Source organism: Struthio camelus, chromosome 1 (assembly GCF_040807025.1).
Source record: "Struthio camelus isolate bStrCam1 chromosome 1, bStrCam1.hap1, whole genome shotgun sequence".
NCBI lineage: Eukaryota > Metazoa > Chordata > Aves > Struthioniformes > Struthionidae > Struthio > Struthio camelus.
The window spans coordinates 133,179,767-133,205,932 of NC_090942.1; the positions used below are offsets into that span (position 1 = coordinate 133,179,767).

Consider the following 26,166-nt stretch of genomic DNA (forward strand, 5'->3'; position numbering starts at 1 on the left):
ATCAGGTAACAAAACCAACCTAGGGGCTCAAGTACCGCCTCAATGCTACATGGATAATCTGCCCCAAAACATTTCAAAATCCACAGACAAATATTACAGCAGATCTGTTTCACCCAGTGAGAAGCACATTAACATCTGTCTGGAAAATGATGCTGTGCTGTGCACTTTGTCCTTCTCTTCAACTCCCATTCAAGTTTTCATTCAATTTTAATTCCTGCTCAATTCTATTTTTCTGAAGAATGAACAACCCAGGGACTGCAACTTTGAACTGCATGTTTTCTAGCTTGAGAAACATGTATGTGTTCTAGACGGTGTTTTTGCCAAGATAAATACCATGTAAAAACAGTGATTGTCATTATTAAGCCTGCTTTGTCAGATATGGGATTTTCAGTGTCCCTGAATTCAGTAATAACATTATCTATTATAAGAGATTAGGTAAACAAGTGCTAATTAAACTGCTGGACAACAACCAAGCTATCACTGCTAAACATGAGTTACCTGAACAGATGCACCTCAAATAAAGGCAAGAGGTACTACTTTAAATACATGTCTATTTTTTCACTCTGACAAACCTTTTGGATAATTAAACAGTCATGAAGCTTGCAAACATAGTGGATTTTATCTTCTGTTTTTGGAAGCAGTTCATGAAAGGGTTGAACTTAAACAACCCCCCCCCCCCAAAAAAAAAAAAACAGCAAAATTCAATACTCTCAGTAGCATAAAACATTCAGCACAAAGAATATGTGATTTCTAAAAGTTCTGCAAACTTCTGTGAGACAAGCCCAGTACATTGCCCCTTACAGCTATAGGAAAAGTTTCTTTCCCAGGCTGTAGATTAACGTAATGTAATTAGTTAGTGACTCAAGTTGTTCTCTGCTATTTCTAGCACCCCAAAATTAAAACTACAATAGTAGTATAATAAATTAGAAGATAAACTGTAGTTTGGTGAAAGCAACAAAACATACGTTCACAGATGTACAAGCTACCTCACTGTAGCTGACTGACCATTTTGCAATACTCAGCAGCTCATGCAAATCCAGAATCCATAAAATTCTGTTTCTGCAGTGAAGACAGTATAATCTGGAGGTTGGCACAAAGATATCTATGAATAAAGTAGTACAGGAAGTTTCCTGTTTCCTCTTGGGAATATCCAAAATGGGATCTGAGCACTAGGACAATTCCAAGTCTTTTAAGAGTCTTAACAATTTTGAACTGTATCTTCACTTGGATATCTAATTCAGTTCAATACTTGTTACATGATTATTATGAGTGTAGCGCAGTCCCTGTATGGATGAAAAGGAATACGTCCGAAAGAAAGGTGTTCTCTTCCTTGAAGAAAAAGATGCCATGTGCAATTTTTAAGATGGAGGCTTCATTTACCCTTCCATCAATCTCCTCCATGCAGAAAGTGTAAAATAGCGTTTAATGAAAATAAATGGGACATATTAATTCGATGGATTTAAACAACAGCTCCAAATGTGTAAATCCAGGCAAGCACAAAAAATTGTAAAGCCAAAGTGCAAATAAAAACAATCACAGATGTTTTCTTGAACTGCGCTGCCTGTCAGTTTCCTAAACTACTGAAATGCAACTGCTTGCACAAAACGAAAGCAAGCTGATATCAGGTCCAGACTGAACAGAGTGGGGAAAAAAGAGCAGGACAAAGAGAACATTTTTCAGTGGACTGAATGGCAACTCTCAATGCAGAAGCAGTATGGGGCTGGCAATAACAACAACAAAAAAATCTCAAAACCTTTAATACTAACTGACTGTACTTTAAAATGTCAAAATCATGCTATGTTGACAATGCAAATTTTTATGCTTTTTTTTTTTAAACACTGCAGCTATTTTTTAACATTTGGAAAGAAGATCAAAGGATAATTAAAAAATTAAGTATGTTGCACTAGCTTCAGCTATTAGTAAAGTGTTTTTTTAACCTTCATCTATGCTTTTTGACTTTCATTAGATTAATATAAAAGCAGCAGAGTAAAAACTAATATATGGTTTTCTGTTCCTTGGTGTCTTAAAACATCTCTGTGACAACTTGAAGTTGCCAGGAAATGAATGTTTTTATCATTGTCATTCTCTCCTGAATATAAATCCACTCCATGACACTCGTAACTATCAGGAATTCATGATATAACAGATCCTATATAAGGGAATTTAGATGGGAGAAATAAGATCATGGATGGAGCCAGAGCTAACCATTGACAAATGCAATAATGTCTTCCTACACTGCCAGGCAGCAAGTCCTTCTCTCCATTGGTTGCAGAATAAAATTTCTTAAGCTGTAAGAGAGAGTCTTGACTTTCAGACACAAGAGCTTTATGAGGAAATGTTTTCCCCAAACCAACCCCCTCAAGCTAGGAGCGGAGCAGTGCAGCTCAATAAGTGCAGTATTGCCATTGCCAGCGAGAGGCTACTGGCTTCGCGCTAGCTCTGTCAAGGTATCAGGATTTGCCAGGTTTGGGCAGGGAATCTCCTGGCCTGCCTGGAGCTTGTTTTGATCTTGTTTCACTCTAGCAGCGGTTCTCCTAATGACAAGGTGGCTAGTGCCTAATTTGTTTTACTTTACTTAATCCCACATAATTATAGGAGGTGCTGGTAAGGTTAATTTTTTCATATAGATGATGGTAACAAGTAACTATTTTTGGATGCAACATGGAGTTGCAGACCAATGAAAACACAACAAGACGTATTAGTTTGTTAGAAACATAGAGATGGCCCCAAGGGGAGCCTGGAGCAAGGAGGAAGAGGCCTTCAGTATCATTCTCCTCCTAGCACAGGGGAGGAAGGATCCCGCACCACAACCATCGTGCTCCTCCCAGTGAAGGACACGGGGGGCTGATGCCGTGACATGAGTCTGCCCCCAAACGCACACGCACTGAGGTCATCAGCCAGACGAGTGGTGGAGGCATGAGCAGGGAAAGGTATGGATGCTAGGAGGTATGTGTGTCACAACTGACTATATTTAAATTGTGCTTTTAGCTTTTTTCCTGTAGCAGCATTTTTTCCTTTATTTTTCCTGCTTTTAAGTAGTAATCAGATATGGACAAATAATCATTCTTTATCCAGTGACAATCAAACATACCGTTTAAAAAAAAGTATAATTGATAGCCTTTATAAAACAACTTTGTTCTACTGAATGTAAATATTGTACATCTGAAGCTTGTTAAACATACAGCAGAAGAAGTATCACAAAAGAATATCGTGTCAAAATACACTTTGTCTCCTTTCATACAAAGGCTGAACTTAACAGACACGAATTTTAGGTGGACTAAAAAGAAAAAGACTCAAAAGCTTTACAATCTTTTCTTATTACCTGCACTTACCCTCCTACTTCCATTTACAATGGAGGTTCAGAAGTTCCTAAACAGAGTTTTTCTAACTGTTCAGTTTCAATATCTTTACTTAAAGATAAGTGACAACCTACAGTTTGGGCCATTTACATAGTTTTTAAACAGCAAAAAAAATTAACAATGCATATAATAAGCAAGCTTTTATCTGTATGCAATTCCTCTTTTACGCAGGAGTGATTAGCTCAATTTTCATAATTTCAGATGACAAGCTGTCAAAAACATGCTTTCTTCCTTCCTGATTTATCTTGAAAAAGCACTACCTCTCTCCTATTAAATTATTCAAAGTCACTAACCAGAATACCAGCATATTTAGCGTACTCTAAAAAAATCCAAAATAAACAAGGAAAAAAAACCCCACCAAACAGCACTGCCTGCCAAATACATGTATAATGTATATCAGTTTACATAAAAGTGGCACTTTTCCTTTCCTGGGCAAATATCTGATCAGATATCTGATCTTATCCTGCATATTTTACACACACACACACACACACACACACACACACACACACACACACGCACACGTCAGAATTCTCAGAGCATATTAAGAGATTATCAGGTAAGAGGTGAATTAATGTTTAAAAATATAAGTGTTGATTTATAAATCCAGTAAAGCAAAGCAGTGAAATATCTACCCTTTTAAGTAATTCTGGTGGTATCTCCTTCCCCCACACCCTAAAAACTCCATTTTGGATATTAGAAGAGGAACTGTGCTGCGCTGATATTCATATAGGAAAAAAGACAAACTCTACTCTGATTTCAGCTATATTACGTTGGTGGTTATAAAGCTCAAGAAGCATACAAGAGGGGCAGTTTTCATTTCTAGTTTCCTCTCCAAATTTCTTTTAGTTGACTAAAAAGTGTATTTCTCCTTATTGAGTTATGTTCTGGATTACATACGATTTTATTAACATATATTCTGGCTTTGCTGCTTCTTTAAGGGCTTTCTGAGCCCTTTCCCAGGGGGACTGAACCCTCCCAGGAAGACAAGGAAGACATGTAGCTGTCAGCAAGTGACCTGGCTTGCTAACCGCTATAGTCTTGGCAAGCCTTCTAGATATTAAAACTTGGATCCTGAAATACTTACACAAAAGCTTATTTAAAACAATTGGAATGGCTAAAGTTAAGAAGACCTCTCACATACTCTGAGTAATTCAGATGTCAAACACCTGCAAAACTAAGGCCTAATAGTTTCGCTTCAGCTTATTTTCTTTTTCTGCTTTTTCATCCTCCTTTCTACTATTTCAAGCAGGCAAGAAGCTGGGAATTGCATTTGAGGCAGTAGTACCACAGAAACACAGACAGTGGATATGTAAATGGTATCTGCAATTTAAATTTGATGGCAGAGGACAGTCTTCCTCTGCTGTACCCTTTACTTTCTGAAACATATACTGTAATCCAATATGCCTTCCCCTAGCTTCGTGAAGAGTCCCATTTGCTGCAGCTCTTGCTAGAGCAGGTATGATTGAGCCAGCAATACACAGTATACCTGCACTTGGAAATCTTTCCATACCTTAAACATTAGTAATAATTTAGTCAGGAACCACACACAGGAATTAATCTGCACCTCAGAACCAATTTATTTTTGTGGCAGTAAAACCCATTAGATCAGCACGAGCTGTCCATACTTCCATAACAGTGCTCTTTTCCCCCTTCATATATAATTTCATGTAATTATATATTCAGAAAACTTCAATGCAGCAAATTATCTATCATATGTCTTATAGTTCTCATTAGGAAGAAAAGGCAACAGGTGAAAAAATTAATTTATTTTAAAATTTCAAATGCTTTAAATTTGCATGTAGATGTTGGAATTTTGTATTAATTTGTGTGTGTGTGTGTGTGTGTGTGTGTGTGTATGTGCATACACATACACAGTTTGTATGCATAAATTCATATATCATACACTGCTTAAAGAACGTTAAGGATGCTTCTAGTCTGTTAACAACAGACACTAAAGCTGGCAGAGTTTTTCCATTTTCTATTATTTCTAATTTCACAAGACCACTTTCTTCTCTTACAAAGGAAGAAGGAAAACCCTTCCCAGAAAAAGAAATAGTTCTGAGATTCAGAAGATCAAAAAATAAGATCACGACACAGAAAATGTAACCGCTCACTGTAGTATCTACTCATATATAAACATTTGCTTTTTTGGGGCTGTTTTGCAGACCTCCATTAGGTTTATGATTATGATTAGGTAGGTTCCAGCATGATACTTGACTACATCCTTGCCCTTCTCTATTTTTCTTGCTCCTATTAAGTTTAAACCATGTCTCATTCTCTGCTTTTAGTTTCAAACACAATAATGAAAAAATCCACAGGATTCTCTAAATGTCTAAGCAAACAACATGGTCTCTTAAAGAAAAAAAAAACTTGCTGAGTTTCATATGCTTGATTTATACAACTTGTCCAGCAGCTTTTGTCAGATATATTACAGAGGTATCTGTAGCAACACCATAGTCAAGACTATATTGAGATTTGCACTTAAAGTAGGATTAATATTCTTCCATTTCATCCTTCGATGATTAAAATTAGTTTCCAAATGATGTAGCAACTCTTCAAAAGATAACTGCATATTAAATAATTTACAGAGGAACATTCAAAAATAATTCCCTATTAAACATTTTCCCCAAGAGCCTTGATGTGCTTGCATCACCTTAATATCACAAATATAATGCTTTTTCCACAAACATATTATATTCTTAGAACATCTCAAATCCAAGATGCTTTTTAAGTAAGTGTTTAAACATTGTTATTGCCCTTGTTTCATTTTTCTTGTAAAACTCAAAAAAGGCCCTGTGCTGAACCTTTCAGCTGTGTCTTGGCCATGTACGTACCTCCATGCTTTATCTGTACTAGTGCCTGGTTGCCTCCACAGCCCTGACTGCAGGTTTAACTAAAGTCCTGCTTTATATTAGTACTGAAAAGTCCTCTGTTTGCTCCTTGGATGTCACCAAACCTTTCTAACTGGAAAACCCAGAGAACTCATGCAATTCTTCAAGCTGAGGAACAGAGGATTACAATAGGAAGAGTTTAATTAAAATTAATAATAGTGAGGTTTTTTATTTTGCCTTCTTCAAGTACCCCTTCCTCTCTCAAATCAGGACTGCTCTGAGGTAGTTACATGTGCATCCAGAAGGGCTGCAATACCACAAAGGGATCTGCAGGCAACTCAAACAAAAAACATAACAATTACAGTCCAGCTCAAACCCTAGCTCACATCCTTCTCATGAACCAGGTATCACAATATCTTTAAAAGCAGCTCTGACAGTCTCAAAAACAGTCATATTTAATAATTCATAATAATATTCAAAAGTTTTTACATTGACTCTATTCAAATGTATTAGTGGTACTGAAAAGGGCATTGTGAATAACTTAAATTACCATGTTGATAAGATAAGTTCAAATAGATGAAGGTATTTATAAGAACTTGTTACATGTACTATAGCATAAGTGCGTTTTCCTATAGAAAGACCTTATCAGTTTTACAATATTACTATGAAGCACATTTTAATGTGAAAACAGTTTCAATTCAGTGGTTCCAGTGTAATTCAAATGACTCAAGTGTGGTATGTGATTTGCACTGTCCTTTACTTTGAAGCCCTAAGGTGTCTGCCCAAAAGATTTAAAATGCGTAAGAAACTAATATCTTCCTGCAAAACTGATGGGATTTCATCTGGTAGGGTTACTTGTGGCTTATTAATCAGAAATTCTGCATGGGGTTACATTGTCTTGGACAGCCCCTGCAAACTGACATTTTCATTTGCCTCATTTCTTGTAACAACCTACCTTTATTACTTGTTCAAACCTCAAAGTACAGCTTCTCTCTGAGCACTGTGCGGGAATACATAATAGAGTCTCTACAGCAGTATCTTAGTGTTTAACGGTTGGACTATTATCACAGAGTGCAATAGACTTCTTCCAATATGCATTTTGTATGCAAACAGTTAAGCCAACAAAAATTCTGTGCTTCTATATTGTTATCTTGTTGTAAAACAAATTTTATTCAGCTTAGACATTCTTACAGTGTAAATGTCAGCGTGAAAATTACCAATAGCATGCAAAACAGCCTAGCCTAAATATTTGCAAGGTATACAGCCTTTTAAAGTGAAAGATTGTGGTATCTACTCAATAGTTCAAAAGAGCAATTGCAGGTGCTGGATCATACGTACTATATAAGAACCTCAATTACTTAACAGTCAATATTTGATTTCCCTCTAAGGCAAGACCGTCATAAAAACTTCAGAAAATAATCAGTAAGCACTTGAGAACTGTCAAATAAGGCTTTGCGTTTTACATGCTAAGAGACACAAATAAAGCTTTCGGCTTCTGTGATCTTATATATGGCTTCCCCTAGAAAAATAGTTCTTGTTCAAGATCTTCTGAAGGAAAATTAAATAAATAGAAAACTATTTCATTTTATTCCCTTTGTTTTAATTAGAAATTTGCAAGTGATTTGTGACCTGTAGAAGTGTGTTTCTCCGAGAGAAACTTCCCTGACTATAAATGATTTGGAAATCCCACTCTGCCCACTTCTTTCCAAGGAGGTTTTAAAGTTTGCTCTCTGCTCTAGGTCTGCCCGAGCTTTATTTTCTCCCAGGGAAGCTACAAAGCCTAGTTTTAAGCAGCCTGAGGTAAAGGACAAATGAGGATGTACTTGACTCAACAGGTCCCCCCCAAAGTATCTTGTCGTAGTTATTCCCCAACAGTGATACCAGTTCGTTCTTTGAAAAGGCTCCCAGGAGACTTTCCCGAATCGTAGGCTGCCACCCAACGTGTTCCAACGCCACTGATTTTGCATATAATGGAAAACTCCACTCTAAAACGTTAAGAGGAATTGGTCTTACACAATTACTACAGTACTTAGCCATCACAAAACAGTTTTGGTTATTCTGCTGCCGTCAGGCATTTATACTGCCAAAAACAAATGAGACTGCTGGAAATTGTATTATGTTCCATAGAGATATCAGGGTTTTTCCTATTTCATTTCATTTAAAGAGAAGCAATTGCAGATGCTGTTCTGCTCTCCAAAAATAGTTATCTGCAAAACAAATGAATTTTACATTTACATTTTGTAGTCTGTCCACTGAAGTATGTTTTCCTTCAAAGTACGTGAGTTCAAGAAAAGTAGTATATAATTAGTCAGTATATAGTCAGTCAATATATATTAGTCAGTATATATTAGTTTATAATATATTAGTCAGTATTTATTAGTTTATAATTTTAAACACACCATACATGCAGTGCATATTATCTAAAAACCTCTGCTTCATTTCACAGCATAAGTTTCTTCTTTTGATGTGTTTTACATTAAGTAAATGACTGAATAGTCATTTCATTTTGGAGTTTATGATATAAACGAGGTCACTGTATAATTCAGAGCATAGAAACTTGTTTTCTGATCCAGAAAAAAACTGAGTCTTAGTGCCACACTATAAAGTTAATTGGACCACTGGGAAAAGATATTTCAGGTAAGTTGCTACAGTAGATATTTCTTTAGTACCATGTATATATATTTTTCTCTGAATCCATCAGTTTGGTTACATTTTCTTTAAGAGATTCATTTAAATTATACATAAAGCTTCTCTTAACCTATTTTATACTAATCAATACAATATGCAAATCTTTAGTAAGATGCTCTTCCTGGGAAAAAGAACATCTCGCAGAGCTGTAAAAGGTATGAATTGTGAAGGTTTGTTTGTTATTTTCTGGATTTATTCTCCTCAGCCCTAATCAGCTGAGTCTATGTTTGCTTTTAATGTGCCAACCAGGATAACTGCTACAGCACGCTGACGTGAAGTGAATTGCGCTGATTCTAAAGAGAAGCACATAGGTTACAACCAGGCCAATGGAGCCAGGGAAGTTTACAGATTTATGCCGTTGCTTCTCAGTTATTACTTTCAGTAATAATATTTTTTCACTTTTAAGCCAAATTGTTGATTAAGTGGTCATGTCTTTTGGTAAAGTTGAAAACAAAGCAAGAATTAACTCAAACAAAGAAGTGAGGCCACTGAACTCTTACAATTTATGATTTATCCGTACATGACTCTGGGCGACAAGGATTAAAATTTACAACAATCTGACAAACAGAATTCTGAGATGATTCTCACAGTACACACTTAAAATGAGAAATGCTACCCTGGTTTGGGGGCATGTGAGGAAAGCTTTGCAGTTCCCTTAGCTCCACCTGCAGATCTGGCCTTAGCCTTTGCTGACCTGCTTAAATTGTCTGCCCCCAGACAGAAATAACTTCCTGCAGAATGAAGAAAAACATAAGCTTTGTTTTCAACAGAATGCAGAGAGAAAGAAGGAGAAGAAATTTCAGATATCCTTTAAAGGAGGAAGGAGGATAGATTACTCAAAAGCAATTTTTCCTTTTGCCGAAATAGCTCTTCAAAAGCTTTTGACAAAGTGTTGCATTAAGTATGGTCAAAAAACATTTACTGTCCTTTGAAAAAGTATTCAATAGTCTTGCTCAAATACAGGTACAAGTTCCAGATGCAGCAATGCTGATGCTAATTTTTTCAGCTATATTTTTCTATTATAATATTTTTATAATATTATGAGGCACTATCTGGAGAAAAAAGGAATAGTAAGTTGCATTAACAAGCACTTCCAGCTGGCAGTGCTTTGTCTTAAGTGACTCCTTGAAAATGCTATGTAAATTAGAGGCCAGTCTGTGTAAAATAATTTATTACTAGTTCATGGATATTTACTTAAGAGAAATTTTCCTGACTATGAAAACTCTTAGGCAAACATTTATTTTTAGAAAATATAAACATGCCTCTTCACAGCCATACAAATTAATGAAGAAAATAAAAAATTGTACTAATGGTTAAAGCTTTAATTTGCACTCAGTTTAGTATACAGATATAAAAAAGTCATAACCCATTTACTCAGGACAATCCTTTTATATAAGTAACAGTTTCTTATTGTATTTTTACAGGTTTTTGCTTTTCACTCAAATGACACCTTTCAATGTTAGCGCTGAAATATCAAGCAGTGCAGGTCTAGCTGTATTGCTAGAACTGCCAAACATAAAGCCCAGAGATGGGCTGCATACATCTGCTGGATAAATAATATTTACCATGTACCTTGGAACTTCTCACTTCCATTCTAATCATTAACATATCACTCAAAGAAGTTATTTTAACAATAGCAACCTCACTGCACTTGTTAAAAAGCAGCCTGCTACCAAAATATTTTGCTTTTTCCCTTGCAAATGTTGACTTTTTTCTCCTGCCAATTCGCAGTACTGTGAGACCTAGGACAGACATTACTCAGTCCTGAACCTGAAACAAGTAGAGGATCTCTTGATCCTGCTGAGTCAGAAAAGGTTTCTGCCTGTCATGGGAAGAGAGCAACCGACAGCTTTATAACAGGATGTGGTACAGGAGGTTAACACGCAGCAGAGGAGTTACTCCATGCTAGGTACACTAGTTTGTTGATTTTGATTTTATAACATTACTTATATACAAAGAAAGAAAGTCAACGTTGAAACAAGTCCTTTCAAGATTATTGGAGAAAATGGTTGTACAATGAACTCTGATTACAAAAACTACTTTCACCTAAGAAAAATTCACCATTAGTCCCTTGCTGTGGCACTGTATAAAATGTAATCATGCAACATGAAGCACCTCCCGATTTGGGGAATGGACAAAACTTTTCGTATTTTATACTTAATAGTAAATAAAATGAATATAAAAGATATTTGTAATCTTATTACCTTAAGAAGGATGTAAGTGATGGCCTTCAATCAAATTCCTCTACTAAAAGCTTACACTGCATCATCCTTTAGCTACCATTTCTTCATAGGAAAACCCTTCTCTCATAGCTTGGTATTATTTTGTTTCAGGTGATTTGCAAGGTATTAAGGTCTGGGACAATGACTTCACGACCATTTGTACAGTGCTTACCACTGCCAGATGCTAGGCTGTACCAGACACTGGTGATATTATGTTTATGTTTTATCACACTTCATTCATCTGTGAACAGTGTTGCAGAATAACTGAAAATTCTCATTGCTTTTGATACTTTTTTTTTTTTCCTAATGAAAACGAAAAAGAATACAGGATAATACATGTAACTTGGTAACAGATTCTTCAGACTTAAAAAAAAGCCACACACATACACAAATAAATAATAAAATGCTGCCTTGCAGCAAGAAACACAAGTAGAGAATTACAAGGAAAACCACTCGCTTTTTAAATCCTCCCAACCTAAGATTCTTTTTTCCTTCACTTTGTGGATAAAAATAGCAACTGCAACTCTAATATGATGAAGTATCTATAAATTGGCATTTCTGCGAATAGAAAGCCAAAGTAAAAACAATAGTACTGCAAGGAAAGTTGTGTAATATGGATTCTTTTTTTAAGAAAAATTGATTTTATTGTCTCACTCCTTAATTTCCTGTAATATAGAACTGCAACAGTCACAGACTTCAGCAAACTCAGCAGGGTTGGTATATTTGACCTAGAACCGATTTCCAACTGCAAAATAATATTGAATACAAGCATTATTAATATTGTCTTCTTACCTGTAGAGACAATCTACTTCTGAAGGTCAAGCTGTACATAAGGTGTGCTGTGTCAGAAAACACAGATAAAGCCACCCATCCACGTAAATAAATAAGTCGTAATAAGAACAACAAGGCAAGATCCCTCAGAAACATTTCAGCTTCTCCTATGATCACTATTGACTCAAAGGAAGGGGAAAGCCTACAACAGTTATTGGATATTGCTACGATTATTTAACATAATGCAAATGCAAAAGAGAATGATTCCACAGATGTAAGAATTGATATTTGCAGTATGCTCAGTAGATGCAACTGCTTAAAAAATGCATTTATTTTTAAAACTACCCTTCACCAGCTTTAGGGGAGAAAGAACAGCCTACAGATGAACTGGAATTATTCTATTTCGATCTCAGCCTTCACCGTCTTGATTACAAAGGCCTCCCCTAAGAGGACTTACTTTCTTACACTAAAATAATAATGGTCTACTTATTATAGAATCTCCATAAAATCCCTATTTGATGAGCTCCTACTTTTCTTGTTACCTCTTATGTCCTGATCATATTCTTACTGTACTCATTACCACTTTCTCCATTTTTAATCCTTTAGTTCTGATAGAGCAATTTTCTTCCCCCCCCAATACTGAATGGCTATGTTGTTCTGTGATGCATTCCAGTGGGGACTGAAGTGCTCCATAAAGAGAGCTGACTTATAATAGAGATTTTAACTACTGTTTTGACTAGTGTTTGTTGAGTGCTCGGACGAAAGAAACTACGAACAGAAATGTATTAGCATCATATTTGCTCGGACGAAAGAAACTACGAACAGAAATGTATTAGCATCATATTACAGCATCCCCATGCAACATACGAATATTGCTCTAAACCAGTTAAAAATTTGAGGTTCTCACAAGGGAGGAGAAGCTAACGCAGGTTCAGTAACACCTTACTTCACAAGCAGATTCTACTGTGATACATGAGTTAGTAAGAGCATCAGTGCCATAAAAATAGCTGCTTATCATAGCCGATATTGCTATAATCTCTGACTTCTTGATACCCTGACCCCTGAATAGTCCCATTTCCCCAGCAGCAATTTGTGCTTTCTTTCGCCAGGCACTGCGGTGATAGAGCTTCCTGTCAGCTTCTGCCAGGCTGCTCTGCTGTACTTCTCATTTGAACTGTACATCTCTCTTTAAGTAAATACACACGGTAGGCAAACACCTAAATATTTCACTTATTTTTTGTTTACAAAAAGGGAAGATCTGAAATAGATATTCTAGAATATGTAAAATCTCACCTTTTTCTTTTTAAGCTCTGATGTCTACAAACCTTGTTGACAATTATAAGACTGTTACTGTGCCTTCATTGTAATCTGTCAGATGATCAGACTTGTTTAATTGCTTCTTGGCTCTCCTGTCTTTTGGTATCCATGCCCTGCTTTTGTAGTTTAGACTGTCAGCCCCACAGCCCTGACCATCCTTGTGTACCTGTTTATGCCACAGTTACTCAAAACTCTGGACTTTCAACGCTAAAGCAATATAAATATCAAAGAATAACAGTAATATTTAAACACCTCTTGTTCATTCCTTCCTACTTCTGACCCTACTTGTCTCTCTACCTTCAGTAAAGCGGATGGTTTATAAAGCATTTAGATCATCATCATTACCACCAGTAATTGTTCAGTTTCAGGTATACTCCAAAAGCACTGATAAAATAATCATATTTTAGCATAAGCAACTTTTTAGGACATTAATCCTATTTTCTGGAAAAAAATTACCTCCCCCTCCTCCATCCGTATTTCTTCAAGAACCTCTATCAGCTCCAAAGTAACATCAGAAGAGTCACTACATTTTACTTCTATAGTTTGAAAGACATACGGACTTGCACAGCAATTTCATTAGTATATTTCCAAGAAGGTTTGAAGGTGCCTCCTCATTGCATTTGCTACTGGGTTGCTGATGCAAATTCAAGTGCTCCAATCTGATTTGAAAGTCAAAGCAGTTTTCTGCCCAAAATTCATTTTATCAGCACAAAAATTAAGGTCAAAAGGAAGCTGCCTTCCCTTCGTAAGTCTCAGACTGCCAAAAAACCACAGTGTTTATAGTGCAGACTCCACTTCAGCTGACTATAAAGCCTTCCATTACATATCCTGTATTTTCACCAGAATGCTAACCCTGCAAACCCTGAAGTCACACACACCAGTAAATAGCTGTACTACAATACAGTGATATATTGCAATTCTCCAGATTCCCAATTCTTCTTGCTACCCAAGGCTAAGAGGTAATGTTACAATAAATTTTCTGTGTAACTTCTAAAGGGCCCACTGGACTCAATGATCCTTTCTCTTTTTATATAAGAATAATATGTACTCAGAAAAAAATTGGCAGGTTATATTTAGGATGTGGCCTAGGTATGACATGTCACTTTCTTGAAAAGGATGCTTTCCAAATAAGCAAGCTTGTTGGCTTTTTTCAGTTCATGTATTTTGCTTTCTTTTCCTGATCGTTTGTACTTTTTTAGCTAGTTCAGTTTGCAATTTATCCAGTGCAGCTATTTTTACCTGTGTACAACTCTTCTCCTCCTTAGATTCTCATGTAAAGGCAACAACAATTTTCTAATACTACATACCACACTGCATCTTTTCTCAGTATCCTGGCTATGACTTCCAAAATTAATATCCAGGAGAAAAAGCAGCTGGTAATGCAAAATATATAGTTGAATAATATAGCTGCATAGTCCACTCCAAGTCTATCTATTTTTCCATCAAGATTTCATTAAAAATAAATTAATAATTCATACAAACTAAATTCTCTCTAACCACCCCCTTACATATATCTTCTTCCTCTGCTAATTAATTTAAAGTTAGAAAATATGGCAAATATAGGCTAAGTCTAAATAACTGAATTTTATATATTCTAACCATAAAGTAAGTAACTAACTGAATTGTTGTTCAATCAACAGGGGTAAATTAAACCCTTAGTGATAAAAACAACCCTTTCTGCTTTGCAGTATTGTGGAGTCATAATACATGCCTAGAAATTATCCAGATTAACCGGTACAAGGGACTACTACTTAACCGTAGAGGAAGTGTGCTATACGGAAGAAAAAAAGCATTCATATTATCGTATAAACTTCTTCTGAGCAGGCTTTAAAATAAAGTTCCCTACTCTCAAACTTAGAGTGTAACAGGAAGGACAACTTGTTATCTTTAAAAAACAAATTTACAAACAACAAATATAGCTATCCAAAACAGCGGCCAACCAGTTGTTGAGACATCAGATATAGCAACCAAGAAGCTTCTTCTTTGTAAATAACAGAAGACTGAATAGTATGTTCTGGAAAGAAAGAGTAGGACAATGAAAAACCCTCACCAGTGAACTGAGGAAACATCTACTACATATATAGGGGACTTAATTTTGCCTTTTCTCTGAGGGGGAAAAAACAAGTCTAGAAAAAGGCATCCCATTCTGTGTGCATGGATGTATCCAACAGGATGCTTATAAGACAACTGTTGGAGAACAACTTGTCCTACAGAGTTAAATAAAAGAGCATAAATAGACTCTTATGATGAATCACAGCCATCTGTGCAGGCCAACATATGTAGAATTAACAGGTGGCTCTAGAACTATTATAATATCCGATCTTCAATCTATGAAAAAGGAAATGACCTACTTCAGTCACTTCCAAGATGGATTAGATAGTCTTGTCCTTGAAACAGATAAAAACCACAAAGAAACGAAAGCTTTTAAAAATTGTTCATTAGACAAATGTTCTTCTGATTGTTAAGACCCCATACAAAAGAGCATACCCATCCACAAAAATACAACCTGCATAACTGCAAAATTGGCCTAGTCTTTTTAATATACAGGCAGAAAACCTTCCAGTCTGCATACAGCTCCATACCCTTAACGTGAGTGCTTTGGCCAGTGGGAAGCACTAAGGCTTCAAACGAAATAAGATTTTTTAATTAAGCATTAAATTTATATCTATACTAGGCCTTCTTTTCTGTTTTTTGTTTGCTTATTTGTTTGTTTCGGTGGTGGTGATGCTTTATCTTATTATCTCTCCTTTTTTTTTTTTTTTTTAAACCAGGTCAGGGAATGAGAATTCGGTTTCATATATTATTTTTATTTCAGGCTCTGTTAGGCTAAGGCAGAATTGCATTCTTTCCCATTTGAGGAAAAGCCCTCAAAGCTCAGACTTCCTTTTGAAAAGTAAAATATTAAAATCTGGTGGATAATGTGACTGCTATCAGCACCTATGTAAGGAAAGCAAGCAGATCATAAGTTTGAAACCCTAAATCTGAGCTACAATTTCTTAAGTTAAGGCATCAGTTTCCAGCTCAAGCACTTGCTTTGGGGACCACTACCCTTTTCTTCTTCTAATCGAGGAAAGGACTTCAATGCTCAAAAGTCTCCACATGATGGCACCATAAATATCTGAAACTCTGCTTTCTTGACTCTAGAATAAGGCAGAAAGCCTTATGCTTGCATTATTAAAATGTGCACAAAAGTGCTGAGATGATTCTCTTAGATCATACCTAGGCTCCGCATCGCTATGTCCAGCTGTGGGTTAGCCCTGGCTATCCTTCAATAGTTTTAGGTGTTTCTCTCAAGTTAAAAAGCAGAGTAGTGCTTTGTCCATGCTCTTTCATTTTTTGATGAAAATATTTTGAAGAGGAAAAAGTTTTCCTCTTCAAAGACTAATAAGACTAATCTTGGTAGTTAACTTGAAGACTTTTTTCCATTAAATGTTATTAACCTCAAGATGTATGATAAAATGCATGAGGTAGAATAGTTTACAGGTAAATTTACTATTTAAATTGCATGAAGGGTCTTGGCCATATATCCAAAAAAGCCTATCTACTTCTCTCGGAGTATTAGTTTTCCTAAAGCAAATGCAATTGTTGTGTTGTGGGTTTTTTTGTGTGTGTTTTTATTTTTATTTTTTAAACTTTCTTCTTTTAAATTGTCCTCATTATTTATTCATACACAGTTTTCAAAGGAATAATCAATCTTTTGGACTGTAAATGAGTACTAAATTCTGATCTGAATAAAAAACTTCCATTTACAATTTTTGGAACACTAAATAAACTGCTGGTGAACTAGAAAAGCAATACAGAAAAATGTATTAAATGGCTAAAAGAATATATATCATACTACTGTAACAATGGCTGGCTATAACAGCAATAAGGCATGTAATTTATTTTAATGAAACTATACAGTGGTTTGACAAAAATCCAACAAGCTGTTTGAACCCAATGACAGAGCCTGGGGCCTTCTGAAGCCCTTCCATCTTCAGATCCAGAATGAACATTTCCTCTACTATTTCTCTTCTACCTTTTTTATGATACCTTCCCTGGCCTGTGTGAAATGTCCTGTCAGGAAGATTAGTTTTATTTAGCATCAGTAGATGTTTCAAGAATGGAGTGAATTATCAAGAAGCTGATTAAAGCGTTGATTTTACAGTTTCTCAAGTTTACTTGCTGCAGCGTGATCTCCAAAACCAAACTACTACTTCTGCTTCCCCCTACCCTGGTTCAGCATATAACTTCCCTACTGACCTTTAAACCTCAAATCTTTTTAGCCCTGTTTTATCGAATTATACATGTACTGTAAGAGCACCTAATATAACAAAGCACATTATTACAATATTTGTCATCACTGAGGCCCATGTTAGCAGGAAAGAAAAAAAAGAAAAAAAGAAAAAAAGAGTTTTGTATACATCTAGCTCGTTTCTAAAACTAACCTATGCTTTCCATCAGAGAACCCAAACTGTTTGAGAAAGCTCTTACGGTTAGAGGTTATGTCTATTTCGCCTCTCATTTATGTCATAACTCAGGGCCTTATCAGCATATCCTACCAACATGAGTCACTAGAACGCCACTGAGTTTCATTTCCACTCTGAAAATATTTGTCAAGCTGTGCAATACTCGGCCACAATTAAACTGAGATCTGACATTTATAGTTTCATATAACTGCAGTGAGCTCCCAGGTCCCCACTACAACAAGCTCAAGCTCTGTCTCTTTGCTAACGAGCTGTACATCTTATCCTACCGAGAGCCATGTGTGAAAGCAGGAAAGACTTTCATATTGTTCCAAGAAGTTATTCAGTTGTCTTAATCCCCTCTAGTGTGTCTATAGGGCAGTAAGTAACGCGTTTAAATGCCTGCAGTGATTGGGAGTAGATGATGAAAACTCAAAACGAAAATAGGACATTCATTAAAGTGTTGAATATATTTACAGTAACATCTACTTGAAGGCATTTAAAGTATGGTTCTCTAACACTGTAGCAGGAATTATCATAAGATATCATTAACTTTTTGTCACTATGCTTTTTGTAATGTCAGAAAAATCCAGTACAGTTTATTTTAAACTCATAGGCAATTTGGAACATGTGTTTAAAATAGACTCTTTCAAATACAGTAGCTCGAGTGACTTATTTTATTTTTGCTAATGGAACAAGGTTAGAATGACATGACGATAAGGAGTCTCAACTTTTTAATTATATATCTCCTCTCATTTTAAGCCTCCATTCTGACATAATTTCTCTTCATTGACATATACTCCCTGCTTAGAATGATGAAAGTAGACTATCTGTGGGTATTCATCAGTTGTACATTTTCTGTGCCCTGGCAGGGGAAGGTTGGCACCACAGGACTTAGCGAATGAGGCTTAGTTCCGAAAATGCGGCCATGCTCTCGTCCTGGCAGATGTTCTCGAGAAACAGCTCAGCCTTCCTCATCGTCCTTGCCAGACCCGCAACGAACAACTTTAATGTACTCACTTAGGTAGAAACCTCACTCAGTCCTCTCTGCTAGAGGACGTGTATGAGATCATTGGCCATTGAAAAAGGAGAAAGGGTTACGATGGTAGTACTTTCATGTAACGTGCAAATATGTAATCATTAGAGAGCTAGGACAACCTTCTTTGACACTTAAGTAAACAAGCATATTTCTTAACTATTATTAAATAAATATTAAAACATATTATGAGTAATGCATAGGCGTCCTCATTTATTATCAATTCATTCTGAAACACACCTCTTTCCAAGTGGCAAAAGGTATATTTAAGTTGGAAAAAAAGTTATTTCACAGACATTTTTTGTCCTTCCTCTCTTTACCACCTTCAACTTCTCGAGAACAAGGGTGTCTTTACATCCTACAGTTTCCTCTCAGGTCTGGGGTCCCTTGATCTCTCTGCAGTGAGAAGACAGTTTCTTAGGTCATCCTTGGGGAAGCAGCTAAGTGTGGAAACACAGATCCTGGTAGGAGACGGTGGGAATCAAGTGCTGTATTTCACAGGGGCCGGGGTTACCCAAGGGTAGCTAATTTTAACACAGACACCACATGAAACAGCTCTGAACAGCCGAGTGAAGGCACGTGGAAGGCCTGGGCGCCTCCTCCTCTGGGCCCTACGGGGACCATACTGATCTTGGCAGGACACATTGTGGAATACTTTGTCAAGTCAATCTGTCAGAGCGTCTCCTAGGATACTGCTTTACTTTGTACAAACGGGAACAGTCAATGACCTAGAAATAGCAAAAATGACTACCATCATTCCATCCAAGACAACCGTGAGGTTGCTATACACTGTTAATGTATTAGCTGTTAGTATATATATTCCAATAATATATTACTTTATGTAGTATCAGCTGACTTTCATTTCAACCCTTTGCTCTAATTACATTCAATATGGGTCCTCCAAAAATCAATTCATGTTTGAGAAAGTCTAAGTCTGAGCAGCTAAACACAGTGCCACTTTAATGATTAGAAACCTTCTCTCCTTTCTTCGTATTGTGATGAAATTAGTCATGATTAGTGCGTGTCAGAGATGGTTCCTTCTCCCTTTTCATTTCAATAGAAAATCTTTCATTTTCAGTGAAAAAATAAAAAAAATTGGTTTTGGGTTGCTATGTCTTATGGGAACTGCTGTTCAGAAAACACTTATACTCATTTGCGGAAAGGTGTTTCTCAGCTGGACAAACATCCTCCCTTGATTTATAATGAGTTATGGGAGATACATTGTATTCGCATACTAGAATACAGCTGAAAGAGCAGCATAAGAAGTCATGATGATCAGCATAGATACACATATTACATTTACTTAAGACTATATAATACAGTTTTCCCCAATGAGCAAAACATGCATTTTAATTTAGTGAAACACTGAAGATTTTTGGGGGGGTACTGTGATTTCTTTGTGTTGATGGCCAGGCTTTTATAAAAAGAAAAAAAAAAAAACAATAAAATGAACCCTTAATGTTGACAGGGAAAAAGAGACCCCCAATAATAGATTGATAGCAGTTCCACTGTGTCAATAGTAACTTTTCTTTATTAGTTGGACATTTAAATTCAGATACCATTTCATCTTATATTTAAACAAAGTAACTCAAATATCCAGAAAAAAGGCTGAAATGTTTCTGTAGAGATTGAGGGTGTTGAGCATATGATATTACGGATATCACATACCTACATTTACTTATGTATTATTACCCTGCTTGAATACACAGAGCTGAATCAGATGAAGAGAATAAAAAGGAAATGCAATGGCAAAGGTGACATTCCCCACACTTGCACTAAGGACATTTAAACAAACCTCATCCTGACACCTATTTAGATACTCAATTTTGCTCATCCTACATATAATGAAATACTACAACCCTAAGGATTTTGATTCAGAAAGGAAGGGAACAAAAAAAGGTGCACCAGAGCTGAGTCACAAACAGCATATTGTGAAAGAAAGTCTGTCTATCCCCAAAAGAGATGAAGTTAATTGGGCTAAAAAGAACTGTCAAAAGCAGGCAGGGAAGGATTACATTTGAGACGAGACCCATAAGTATTCTGTACTTTCACTTTTTAACCTCTTCATTCCATAGGTTATATATCTTTGGGTAATGGAATAGACAATACTTTATCTGGGAAAACATGAGAGTTTTTTTTTTTTTTTTGTTGGGGGTAAAAGCTGTCTCATCACAGATTTATTTTTGAAGGTTCATGGGCCAAACCTGATTTGGCCTGTCAGGCTAAAGGGTTTTAAAAATAGCTAGATTTTAGAGCAATGATGCATTTTAAAGTAGTTAGGTGGTATGGGTTCTCCTCATTCTGAGGAGAAGAAAACAAAATCTGTCATTAGAAGGGTGCACTCAGGAGTAATTAAAATAAATTTGAAGCATAGCCCTCTCTGGTACCACAACATCTGCTTTGTATCACCATGTATTTGGAGTAACATTTGGTCTTTGCTCTTTATGATACTCATAATGGAGTGAACTTTAAACTAATTCCTAAACATCACTAGTTTATATTCCTAAGCAGGCCCAGTTAAAGCCCTTCTTGCATGCACAAAAGACTACCATTTTCACATTATATTTTATGGATAAACAGGCATAGCTAAACATGGAGGTTACGGCTATTTTTTGCCAAGAAAGATTGTTTTAAAAAAAATTATATATAAATCTGTTTTGCGTGATATATCTGCAAATATAAGGCAGCAAAGCTACCTAAAATACTGGTGTGAGCATATGGAAAAAAATCTTTGTAATTACTTTTTCTGAAGACACCAGTTTCAAAGTTGACATGAACATGTGGTTTCTACCATGGTTACTAATGATAGCATAAGAGTTCTTAGGATGAAAACATTTTGATTACACTTCTGTCCTTTTTGTAATCTGGGGAAAAAGAAAAAGAAAATTCTATGTTTTGTTGCATCAGAATTAGCTTACCAAAGATTTGGTGTTCAGCACAGTAAGAATAACGTTCCTTCATGCTCAAACATGAGAAATCCTAATTGATCAATCATTAATATTACTGAGAAAAAAGGCTGAGGGAATTGAAGAAAAAAGGCTTTGGAGAACATGACAACAATGAGAACAGATTAGTAGAGGTTTAAAAATGTCTTTTTTGAGACAAGAATCCTAGAATGCTGTTTTGACTTCAGCTCTTCAACTGTAGCTTTAAAAAAAAAAAATCCCAGATTTTCTCCTTTCTGTTGGAGAAGTTATTCTGAGATAAAATTTGGCATTTGAATAAGAAAAATAGATTTTTCTAGATTTTTAACCAAATTTGATTTAATTCTCAAAAAAAGGGAGAAAGCTTATGTTGCAGGTTTTATAACGATCTTTCCTTTAGAACACAGAACAAATTGCCACATCATTCTAGTTTTAATAGCGATTATGAAAGTCAACGTGACCAGTGCTAAAGTACCATAGTTAAATGAAAATGAGTAAAATTGAAGGTGGCAATAAAGGTGTTATAGCTTCATTGTTTTGCTTAAAGACACAGACAAAGCAAATTTGCTACACAACATAAGTGGATGTGGATAACTTATCAGATTGCTGAACATACAGAAGGTCCTATCATAGTAATTCTGGAAAGGAAATGGAGTGTAATATTTCAGTGATAACCAGATGAACATTATAGTATATTTCTAAGTTGTATTTTAAGTTGTAGAATGCATTAGCAACTCATGTAGCATTACAAAAATGATGGCCAAAAGATATCGACTCTTGAATACAGTGGATGCATGTGTTCTAATGGGTGAGGACAGCATTAACCTTTACAGTGCAAGACAATGCAAGGTCTGACTATAGTACAGTGATAGCTACTATTTCGAGGAAAATCACAAACGTTGCCTTTTCAAATGAAACAGCTCCTTATTTCCGAGGGTATGAAAAATAGACTATTGACATTTTGCAGACCAAAACCATTCTGGATCAAAAAACCACCAGAGAAAGAATACCAACATTTGTGTTTTAAAAACTCTACATTGACAAGCTTTGTTTGCAAGATCTTACAGAAAATAGCTATTAAAAAGAAAAGCTGTTGCCATATTTTAGTAAACATTAACATGTTTTTACTCTGCAATATCAACAGCATCATAGAGGAAAAGCTGAAGGTCCTTTTACGTTTTCTCAAGGACCACTACAGATACAATGCACACTTAACCAAACTTTAAGAAGCTAATAATGATTGGAGAAGGGGGTGCCTCTCCCAGCTGGAGAGCAAGCAGGCAAACATGGAATCAGGCTTCATGGTTCCTGCTGAAATCAGTGCTGTGCAATAGGAGTTTCCAACTTTTCCTGTGGTATCATCTTTCTCCTGGATATTCTGGTTAGTTCTCTGTAGAGCAAACCCAAATACCATAGGTGATTAACCATTTAGATTCACCTCCAGTCCCTGACACTGATGCCAGTGGCTCTGTGCTACCTTTAGCACTTCTAAATCTTCTCTAGGTATGACCGTATAGTCCCAATTACGCTATAACTATATGTTTTCTGAAGTACTTGATAATATGGTCACAGAATCGTTTAGGTTGGAAGGGACCTCTGGAGATCATCTAGTCCAACCTCCCTGCTCAAGCAAGGACCTCTAGAGCATATTGCCCAGGATCACATCCAGACGGGTTTTGAATATCTCCAGGGAAGGAGACTCCACAATCTCTCTGGGCAACCTGTTCCAATGCTCTGTCACCCTCACAGTGAAGAAGTTTTTTCTCAGGTTCAGATGGAACTTCCTGTGGTTCAGTTTCTGCCCGTTGCCTCTTGTCCTGTTGCTGGGCACCACGGAGAAGAGACTGGCCTCACCCTCCCGACACCCCCCCCTTCAGATACTTGTACACATTGATGAGATCGCCTCTCAGTCTTCTCTTCTCCAGGCTGAACAGGCCCAGCTCTTGCAATCTTTCTTCATAGGAGAGATGCTCCAGCCCTCTAATCATCTTGGTAGCCCTCCGCTGGACTCTCTCCAGCAGTGCCATGTCTCTCTTGTACTGGGGAGCCCAGAATTGGACACAGTACTCCGGGTGAGGCCTCACCAGGGCTGAGGAGAGGGGCAGGATCACCTCCCTCGTCCTGCTGGCAACACTCTGCCTAATACACCCCAGGAGACCCTTGGCCTTCTTGGCCACAAGGGCACACTGCTGGCTCATGGTCAACTTGTTGTCCCCCAGGACTCCCAGGTCCTTCTCTGCAGAGCTGCTTTCCAGCAGGTCAGCCCTCAGCCTGTACTGGTGCATGGGGTTATTCCTCCCCAGGTGCAGGACCCTGCACTCGCCTTTGTGGAACTTCAGGAGGTTCCTCTCCGCCCACCTCTCCAGGCTGTTCAGGTCCCTCTGAATGGCAGCACAGCCCTTTGGTACATCAGCCACTCCTCTCAGTTTAGTATCATCAGCAAACTTGCTGAGGGTGCACTCTGTCCCTTCCTCCAGGTCATTGATGAATACACTGAACAAGACTGGACCCAGGACTGAGCCCTGGGGGACACCACTAGCCACAGGCCTCCATCTTGACTCTGCGCCATTCACCACAACCCTCTGAGCTCGGCCATCCAGCCAGTTCTCAATCCACCTCACTGTCCACTCGTCTAGCCCACACTTCCTGAGCTTACCTAGGAGGATGTGATGGGAGACAGTGTCAAAAGCCTTGCTGAAGTCCAGGGAGACAACATCCACTGCTCTCCCCTCCTCTACCCAGCCAGTCATTCCATCAGAGAAGGCTATCAGGTTGGTCAAGCATGATTTCCCTTTGCTGAGTCCATGCTGACTGCTCCTGATCACCTTCTTGTCCTCCAGATGCTTAGTGATGACCTCCAGGAGGAGCTGTTCCATCACCTTTGCAGGAATCCAGATGAGGCTGACAGGCCTGGAGTTTCCTGGCTCCTCCTTCTTGCCCTTTTGGAAGACTGGGGTGACACTGCCTTTCTTCCAGTCCTCAGGCACCTCTCCTGATCTCCAGGACCTTTCAAAGATGATGGAGAGTGGCCTAGCGATAACATCTGCCAGCTCCCTCAGCACTCGTGGGTGCATCCCATCGGGGCCCATGGATTTATGGATGTCAAGTTTGGACAAAAGATCTCTAACCTGATCCTCCTTCACCAAGGGAGAGTCTTCCTTTCTCCAGCCTTCCTCTCTTGTCTCCAAGGTCTGGAATTCCTCAGGACTGGCCTTAGCAGTGAAGACGGAAGCAAAGGTAGCATTCAATAACTCTGCCTTCTCTGTATCCTTTGTCACCAGGGCACCTGCCCCATTCAGCAGCGGGCCCACGTTTTCCCTACTCTTCCTTTTGCTATTGATGTATTTGAAGAAGGCCTTCTTGTTGTCCTTGACATCTCTTGCCAGATTTAACTCCAAAGGGGCCTTAGCCTTCCTTGTCGCATCCCTGCACGCTCTGACAACGTCCCTATATTCCTCCCAAGTGGCCTGTCCCCTTTTCCACATTCTGTGTACTTCCTTCTTCTGCTGGAATTTTGCCAGGAGTTCCTTGCTCAGCCATGCAGGTCTCCTGCCCGCTTTGCTGGACTTCTTCCTCAGAGGGATGCACTGATCCTGAGCCTGGAGGAAGTGACGCTTGAATATGAACCAGCTTCCTTGGACCCCTCTTCCTTCTAGGGCCCTGTCCCATGAGATTCCTCCAAGTAGGTCCCTGAAGAGGCCAAAGTCAGCTCTCCTGAAGTCCAGGGTTGCAATCCTACTCATTGCCCTGCTCCCTCCTCGTAGGATCCTGAACTCCACCATCTCATGGTCACTGCAGCCAAGGCTGCCCCCAACCTTCACATCTCCAACTAGACCTTCTTTGTTCGTTAGTACAAGGTCTAGCATTGCACCTCTCCTCGTTGGCGCCTCCACCACCTGAGTCAAGAAATTATCATCAATACTCTGCAGGAACCTCTTTGACTGTTTGTGCCTAGCTGTGCTGTCTTGCCAACAGATGTCAGGGTGGTTGAAGTCTCCCATGAGAATCAGGGCCTGTGATTGTGAGGCTACTTCCAGCTGTCTGTAGAAGGCCTCATCAATGACTTCCTCCTGGTCAGGTGACCTGTAGTAAACCCCCACAACAGTGTCACCCATGTTAGCCTGCCCTTTAATCCTTACCCATAGGCTCTCCATTTGCTCTTCATCCAACCCCAGGCAGAGCTCCATACATTCTAGTTGCTCCCTCACATAAAGAGCAACTCCACCACCTCGTCTTCCTGACCTGTCTTTCCTAAAAAGCACATAGCCATCCATGACAGCATTCCAGTCATGTGAACTATCCCACCATGTCTCTGTAACCGCAATGAGATCATGGCCCTGCGACTGCACACAGATCTCTAACTCTTCCTGCTTATTCCCCATGCTGCATGCATTGGTATACAGGCATTTCAGAGAGCCAGTCAAGCATGCAAGCTTCCCAGGAGAGGTGCAAGAGGAGCCTCCATAGCCATGTGGGTCTCCCTTGCTCTTTCCACTTTCCTGGCTTGTAATAGAAAAGTAATTTATACATGATTTTTTTCCCTGCCATTTTGAGTGAAGATGACAATTGT

At 37.9% G+C, this 26,166-nt stretch overlaps 1 protein-coding gene across 2 annotated transcripts in view; it reads right to left on the bottom strand.

The window, feature by feature from the left end:
• Positions 1–26,166, bottom strand: part of IL1RAPL1 (interleukin 1 receptor accessory protein like 1) — a 764,216-nt gene that overhangs the window by 373,066 nt on the left and 364,984 nt on the right. The gene's annotated exons all lie outside the window — the stretch shown is intronic.